The 7637-nt window shown below is 38.4% G+C and overlaps 1 long non-coding RNA gene across 6 annotated transcripts in view; it reads left to right on the top strand.

Annotated features, from left to right (window-relative positions):
- The first annotated feature begins 1770 nt into the window (after positions 1–1770).
- LOC128928459 (uncharacterized) overlaps positions 1771–7637 on the top strand; it is a 178979-nt gene continuing 173112 nt past the window's right edge. For 2 of the 6 annotated variants that reach the window (XR_008473474.2, XR_013523779.1), the window contains exon 1: positions 1789–2188. This is a non-coding gene — a long non-coding RNA (uncharacterized LOC128928459). Of the gene's footprint in view, positions 2189–7637 lie in introns of all 6 variants that reach the window. The other 4 variants (XR_013523776.1, XR_013523778.1, XR_008473473.2 and 1 more) reach the window with 4 other exon arrangements.

The following is a 7637-nucleotide window of genomic DNA, read 5'->3' as shown; positions in this document are numbered from 1 at the left end:
GATGACAGAATCCAAGTGATGGCTATGTAGGTGCTTATAGTATTATTTTTCTCTGTATATGTAAAATGTTTTGTGATAAACATTGTAAAAATTATTTGTGGATCACCCACTATAAACTGGTATTGTGTTGGGGCCATGGTCTTCCAAATCTAGAATCAAGAATAAGTGGTTATTTATTCTCAAATGTCTCCTAGTTTGAGGAAAGAAACAAGCATAGAAATACATAACTCAAGAGAGACGAACCCAAGTTATTATGGTAACATAGAGGAAGGTCCTGCCATCCAAACCAGGGGTTGTCGTGGGTGGCGAGGGAAGGTGTCTGATAAGAGCTTATGCTTGTGCTGAGTCCTAAAGGATAAACAGAAGTTAACCAGATCCATGGGGAAAGATGACAATGGGAGGAAAGGGCATTTCAGGTAAAGGAGACAGCCTAGGCAAAGACCAAAAGCATGCGGTGTGTAAACACTTGCATTTTGGTGTAACTAATGTTTGACTTATAAAAAGAAATTGATAGGATATTAAATATAATCAAAGAGCAGACACTGCAGTTTGGGCTCATCTATGGGGAGCTGTAGAAGGGTTTTAAATAAGGCAATGACATGAAAACATTTGAGTTTTAGACTGACAACTCTGGCAGATATGGAAGATAGAATTGAAGTCTTGCATCTATAAAAGTAATTAGAAGGCTGTTATAGTAATGAGACTGATAAAAAGTATGAACTAGGACTTGTATTTTAAGAACAGGGATAAAGAAGGCCTCAGTTTGAAACAGAGGAAGAAGGCAAGGTTGGATATAGGTTTAGGGTGCACATATAATTTACCTTTTATAAAAGGTAATTTTGAGAGTAAAAGTTGGCATTTAATACTTATGCTAGGACATTTGGCATTGACTGGACTAGGATAGGACAAATGTCATCCAACTGACTGTCATCCAAAATATGGGGGAGCAGGGATGGGAGGCAGGAGGCTAGCTTGGCTGAGGCTCCTAGCCTGGCTGACAGATATAGGAAAAAATGGCTTGAAAGTAAAGAAGATGAAATACAAAGACATTTATGATTCATTTATTCCTACTCTGATGAATTTAAAATCTGGAGAAAACTTATGGTTGGCTATAGTTGTCAAAGATGTACGTGGCATCTAAGCTAGGTTATAAAGGATGTAGGATTTAGATCTCTCAAAAAGGTAGGCAACTTAAGACCAAGGTGAGCTGTGTGTCTAGAGCTCTGAAAACAATATTTAAATGGAGTTGTGTTTTGGGTTATCTGAAACAGTCTAAAATAGAAATAACTCAGGTATCCATTATTAGGATTATAGGGGTCCAACAGAGAAATAGACGCAAATGACAGGCATAAGAGGTCAATAGATTCACTTTATTATTACTATTTCTGGACTGGAGCAGGTGGCTTGGATTTGCAGCCATAATTGTGCTTTCTGAGACCCATTCCATAAATTGGATTGTGGGGCTTTTCATGGGAAGAAGAATCTCTAAGGCAGTTAATTATCAGTCACCATGATATTCTTGGTGTCAGAGCCATAACATCTAGATGGAATTCCTATCCAGACAGAAAATTATTCATCCAGAAGAGAAAACACTGTCTCATCTGTATCAGATCCTGAAAAAGGGGTCAAAGAGATAAAGCCAATATGTGTCACCTGACATTTATGTCATTCTATTGCTCCAATCAGAAAAGTTAATTAATTGTCAGATTCTCTTATATCAGTTGGGTAGCGCATTCCTCTTCCTATGTGAGAAAGTGAATTAGGGGTTGGGAGAATAAATAAAAGTTTTACTGACATGCTGTCCTTTCCTGGAGGAGAAGTTATTTCACGGAATCATGAAGGTAGGGAAATATTGTCACCCCCAACACTCTGTATCTCTGACAAAGCTCAAGTTCAGTTTTGCTGTTGACTTCAGAAATACATTAAATATGTACTCATGCAGCAACACTCTCTTATAGAACACTCCCACTGTGATAGTCTATCTGGAATTCTCCCTTTTTTCTTCACTCAAGTGGTTTCTAGGCGTCGACACCTTCACGTTTGTATACATTCCATTACATATTCTTTAAACTGTAATCTTATTCTGCTCCATTTTTTACTTGACTGATTTCTTTTGAACAAGATACACCTTTTGATCACTGTCCTCATAATGAACTCTATACCACCAAGTCTCAGGGATATTTACAAGGTAAAATTGATCTCTGCTAAGTCTTAAGTTCACCTTGACTTTTTCCCCTAAGCTATATTGTATGCACTGGTATATCTGCTAGAATAGATGTAGATTTTTTTGTACTTTCAGCTATGTTTTTTTTTCAATACTAAGAGACCCATCTACTATTAATCTTTTTTTTTTTAACATCAGAAGTAGGGTCTGATATTTCCCCTATTTTAATAGAATATCTCATCTTCCTTTTAAATTCTTCTCAATCAGAATAACAAATTATTATCTTTTCAGTCATGATGATATACTTTCTGTCCAAGGCATTTTATAATCTCTAGGTAGAAGTCAAGGGTACATGCCTAATCTCTCTTTCCAAAGGCAAGAAAGAAGTGTCCCAATATCTGTCTTCATCATAAAATCTCCCTCTCAGGACTGGATGACATCATTGGAGCCTTTTTTCTCCTTATTTTTTCTTCCCTGCCTAAGAGGCTGGGGTGCACTTCTATATGGAAAGAATTCTTGGTCATGGAAGACCTAGAAGAACTGGGTAACAAGAGAGGAGGGGGCCTGGTAAGGACTGCTTAGGTGAATCTGGTTCTAGAGATGTGAGAAATAAGTCTTTCAGGCTCATTTCAGTTAAAGCCTAAAGCTAACCATTACAAGTAATGCCCATAGCTCATCCAGCCCAGTGTTAGGGAACATATCACAGTCCTGTCCTTATATTTACATATGGAAGCTGCTGTTATATTCTCCAGAAGGTAACAGTATAAGAGAAACGTGTATCCAATTTCTTACTCAAACAGGGAGAGTGAGGCAAATTCAATTAGTGAGAATGGGGAGTACTTGGATCTGTTACAGCCTCATTAACAATGACATAGCCACTGCACTGTGGCTCTGATGACAGAGGGAGTGACATAAAAGGCCTTGGAATAGTCTTTCATCCAGATTTATTGCCAGTAAAGCTGGTAGTTTGATCTCAACTTTAGCTATTTAGGTTTGTCTCCTGGAGGGGATACAGGAGAAGTGGTCATTTGAACACCAACCCCCCTGAACTTTTAGCATCCAGCCAAGACAGTAGCTTACACTGATATTTAGATTCCAATTATTTAACTAATAATAGTGCATTTTATTTCCTTGGTGGTGTACTTCTTTTTTTTATTTTTTTTTGAGACAGAGTTCGCTCTTGTTACCCAGGCTGGAGTGCAATGGCGCGATCTCGGCTCATCGCAACCTCTGCCTCCTGGGTTCAGGCAATTCTCCTGCCTCAGCCTCCTGAGTAGCTGGGATTACAGGCACGCGCCACTATGCCCAGCTAATTTTTTGTAATTTTAGTAGAGACGGGGTTTCACCATGTTGACCAGGATGGTCTTGTTCTCTTGACCTCATGATCCACCTGCCTCGGCCTCCCAAAGTGCTGGGATTAGAGGCTTGAACATGGTCTACTTCTTAATCACTCTGCAGCATGCGTATGTAGCGGATGGCCCTGTCTTTCTTAATGCTTTGTCTTTTCTTGGCTTCTATGACACCAAAGTTTCTGTTTTCCTTCTACTTCCTTGGCTACTCTTTTCTTGTTGCCTATGTTGACTCCTTCAATGTAGGCTCCAAATTTTAAACTGAGTGCCACGCAGTTAGCTTTTCTTTATTTTCTTTTTCACTATACCTAATCTCATTTAGTACTTTTATTTATTTCTTTTTATTTTTCAAATTAAAAAAAACTTGTTCATGAGAAGAAAGAAAAAATCTTAAATAGCAAATGACTTTCTTTTCAAGATGATAATTTATCTGATGAAAGACAGATCCCTATAGGAAGCAATAGATCATTCATTGGTTCACTCACCATTCTTATTTTTTTTTAAAAGAAAAAAAAAAGAGAGAAAGAAAGAAAAAAAAGGAATGAAGGAGAGGAAGAAAGAGGAATAAGAAAAGGGAGAGAGAACGGGAGTGTTGCTTTATTGCCCAGGCTAGAATGCAGTCTAAAAATGGGTATTGAAAACCTCTTTTATGCCAGTAATTGTGCTTAATAATGGCCGACCAATATTTCATTTAAACCTGTGAGTAGGTGTGATGTGGTACTGATAAGAGTGTATATTTTGTGTATTTAAAGTGGAGAGTTCTATAAATGTTTATTAAGTTTACTTGTTCTGGATCTGAGTTCAAGTCCTGGATATCCTTATAATTTTCTGTCTCGTTGATCTATCTAATATTGATGTTGAAGTCTCCCACTATTATTGTGTGGGAGTCTAAGTCTCTTTATAAGTCTTATGTATCCTGTATTGGGTGCATATATATTTAGGATCATTAGCTCTTCTTGTTGTATTGATCCTTTTACCATTATGTCCTCTTTTGATCTTTGTTGCTTTAAAATCTATTTATCAGAGGCGAGAATTGCAACTCTTGCTTTTTATTTATTTATTTATTTATTTATTTTTGCTCTCCATTTGGTTGGTAAATCTTTCTTTGGTTGGTACGTACTTTGGTTTAAATGGCATTTATATTAAACTATTCAAAAATAGATAACTCCAGTTCTGGGCTTTCTCTTGAGATTTGGAGCCATCTATACAACTATTGTTCTGATGTCTGCATTTGGCAGCCTAATGGCCATCTCATGTTTAATACTTGCAAGGCAGAAGTAAACCTGCTTTTCCCCAGTTTCTACTCTCTCAGTTTATTGCACCATTCTCCTACTAGGCTGGGTAAATGCCACCTTTCTTGTGTGTGTGTCTCTTTCTTACAAGCTCCAGATCCCAATGATTAAAAAAAAAAAAACAAAACAAACAAACAAAAAAAAAAACAGAGCCCAAACCAGATGCCTTCCATCTATCTGTACTAATCCAAATCATCTCTCTCACAGGCTATTCCAGCAGTCTATTAACTGTTCTTCAAATTCTCCTCTTTTCTGGTTACATATTTCTCAGGGAGCAATCAGGGTATTTAAAAGGTAAATCGAATCATATCTCTCTTCTGCAATGAATTTCTAATTACTTTTTGGTACACTCAAATAAAATCCCCTAATTTTCTACATTATTTTCACCCACCCCCACAATTCTCTAATCTCGTCTTCTGTCACTCTCCCTCCTTCCCTTTATTCCAGCCACGTTGCTTGTTCTTGCTGTAGAACTTATTGTACCAGTTGTTTTTTCTGTCTGAAATGTTTCTTTCCCCAAAGTCTTTGCATTGCCAGTTCTGAGCCTCAGCTCAAAAGTCATCTTGTTAGGCCTTTCCATATCAACTATTCATCATTTTACTCACCACCCATAGAAACAGTCTCTTAATGTCCTTTTTTTTTTCATTTTCCTCCTAGCTTTTACCACAATGATAAGTGTGTGTTATTAGGGTGAAACCCTGTCTCTACTAAAAATACAAAAATTAGCTGAGCATAGTGGCAGGCACCTGTAATCCTAGCTACTTGAGGGGCTAAGGCATGAGAATCACTTGAACCTGGGAGGCAGAGGTTTCTGTGAGCTAAGATTGCACCACTGCACTCCAGCCTGGGCAACAGAGTGAGACTGTGTCTCAAAAAAAATAAGTGAGTTCCTGATAGCAGCAGTGTCGATTGTTCACTGTTTGTCCAGCCTGGTTCTGCGCCACTGCACTCCAGCCTGGGCAACAGAGTGAGACTGTGTCTCAAAAAAAAATAAGTGAGTTCCTGATAGCAGCAGTGTCGATTGTTCACTGTTTGTCCAGCCTGGTTCGTTTCACAAGCAGTTGAATCTCAGCAGTGAGTCACCAGCTACTATGATGCATCTCTTCTTCCTGCAGCAGTTGATTGATTTTCAGGATCTTTTGAAGCTACAAATCTTCCTTGATATAGAGAGTATGGACTTCCTTTTCCCCAAGGAGTAACTCTAGACATTTTTTTCCCCAAAGTCACAGTCTTCTACCTACTTCCTCTTTAGCTCCTTGTATGATTTTAGACTATTTTCCTTTCAGATTCTCCTTGATTATGGTACATATTTATGTATGATAAAGAGTTCATGAACTCTTGACTTCAAAACTGGGACAGTTCCAGTTTACACCTATGGTATCAGCATAATTATTAATGGCACCCCCTTTTTTCCCACAATTGTCTCATTTGGACAATGTATCATATAGTCATCCTCACTGTATGTACTTATTTCTGCTCTTTTGTCATTGAACTTCTGTTCTGCCAGTTTTTCTCTCTCATGGTGAGGAGTCTCAGGTGGCATTGCATTCTTGGTGCATCCCCAGGGACCCTCATCATGAACTGGCACATCTGGTCATTGAACTCCAATTTCAGCTTTGCGGCCACTGTCTTTTCCTACCTGAGCAGACAGACTGATTTATCTAGGTGACACAAATTAACAATGAACAATTAGCCACTCCTTAGAGCTGCTGAGCTAGGCTTTGCATAGAGAAGTGCCTGCTTCAGAAGGCCACACTTTGTTAGCCATTGATTTGTATAACTTAAAATGCTACGGTATACTCCTTTTAAGTAGTCTATAATTCAGATTTCTACCACTGAATTATATTAGTCTTCACTCAAGTTAGTTATAATTTACTACATTTTACAAGGGAATGCTGTAAGATGGGATGATGTTTCACTGAAGCAGCTGTGATTTTGGCCAGATTTGTCTTAATACAGTTGGCCCTCCATATTTGCAGATTCCACAACTACAAATTCAGGCAAGCCTGGATTGAAAATATTTGGGAAAAAAATTCAATAAAAATAACATTACAACAGTAAAAAATAATATTATAAAATCAATACAGTACTACAACTCTATAGCATTTACTTTATATATATTAGGTGTTATAACAAATCTGGAGATGTTTTAAGACATACTGGAGGATGTGCATGGGATTATATGCAAATACTATCCCATTTTATATCAGAGAAATAAGCATCCTCAGATTTTGATATTTGAGATGGGTGGGTTGTGGGGGATTGAGGAGTGGAGTCCTAGAACAAATTCCTTGCAGATACCAAGGGACGACTGTGTTTTATGTTTTTTTTTTTGATACTGAGTCTCACTCTTTTGCCAGGATGGAGTGCAGTGGCACGATCTTGGCTCTCTGCAACCTCTGCCTCTGGGTTCAAGCAATTCTCTGCCTCAGCCTCTTGAGTAGCTGGGATTATAGGTGCCCACCACCACACCTGGATAATTTTTTTTTTGTATATTTAGTAGAGACAGGGTTTCACCATCTTGACCAGGCTGGTCTTGAACACCTGACCTCGTGATCCACCTGCCTCGGCCTCCTAAAGTGCTGGGATTACAGACATGAGCCACCATGCCTGATCAAAAGTTTTATTTTAGAGACGGGAGTCTCACTATTTTACCCAGGCTGGAGTGTAGTGCTATCCACAGGTATGATCAAGCAAGATTCTTCCTGCCTCAGCCTCCAGAGTAGCTGGGATTACAGACATGCACCACTGCACCTGGCACTTTTTTTGAGTTATTCTGACATCATTTTGCCAACATTTTGGCTGTGGCATATACTAATCCATCTTGGCTAT

Source organism: Callithrix jacchus, chromosome 11, assembly GCF_049354715.1.
Source record: "Callithrix jacchus isolate 240 chromosome 11, calJac240_pri, whole genome shotgun sequence".
Lineage (NCBI taxonomy): Eukaryota > Metazoa > Chordata > Mammalia > Primates > Cebidae > Callithrix > Callithrix jacchus.
This window is presented reverse-complemented; position numbering and strand designations above follow the sequence as displayed.